Source organism: Orycteropus afer, unplaced genomic scaffold (genome assembly GCF_000298275.1).
Source record: "Orycteropus afer afer isolate SDZICR_OR568_19922 unplaced genomic scaffold, OryAfe1.0 scaffold00358, whole genome shotgun sequence".
Classification (NCBI taxonomy): domain Eukaryota; kingdom Metazoa; phylum Chordata; class Mammalia; order Tubulidentata; family Orycteropodidae; genus Orycteropus; species Orycteropus afer.
In genome coordinates, this window is record NW_006921945.1 from 1,817,511 (window position 1) to 1,818,377 (window position 867).

Sequence of the window (867 nt, forward strand, 5' to 3'; positions counted from 1 at the left end):
ATGGGCACCAAGTCCCCGGCTGACAGATCCTCTAGGACCAAACTCTTTTGTTTAACAAACTCATCGTGGTCCCGGAGCATCAGAGCTTTGGGGTTCTACAGGACGGGGGCCTGAGAGCAGCTGAGCAGGGGGTTCAGGGCCCCCTGGGTGTGGCCCGTGTTAGGCAGAGGGGGCCCGACCCTGTGAGGAGCAGCAGCATCTCTGGTTGGGGCCCAACAGGGGGAAGGCAGAGAGGGCTGGCTGGCCCTGAGTTGAGGGGTGCCCGTGCTCACCCCCCTTCTGGCTCTGCTTTCCATGGCTTCCCTGGCGGGCTGTCAGCATCTCTGTCACACAGGCCTACCATGGCATAACCCACCTGTGCTTCACGGGCCATCTGGGACAGGAATGACTGAGGCAAGAGACAGGAAAAGAGAAAACAAGTCAACTTAGGAGCTGGGTCCTGCAAAAATCTGCATTGTCCATGCTGACGCCTCTGCAATGCTCTTGGGAAGTGAGTTTTCTTTGTTGTGTTAATGAGGCAGGGTTAGTTTGGAGTGTGTCTGAAATCAATCTCCTTGGCGAGATAAAAGAGCAAATTAAACAAGCAAAACACAAACAAGTCACCGAGGAGCAGAAGTTGAAAAGATGCTAGGACTTTCCCCCAGGCCGACAGAGAGGGGAGAGCCTGCCTGGAGCCTGCGCCCTGCATTGGGACTTGGAGGCTCCCCAACTGTGAGAAATAGAAATAGCGTTCTGTCCCTCAAAGCCCCCACCTTGGCTGTTTGTGTTTGAGCAGCTTGGGGTAACTGGGACAGCAGCCCCGTCCTCCTGGACTTCCTTGTACTGCGGGGTTCCCCTTGCTCAGCAGACTGGCTGACTTCCTGGGGT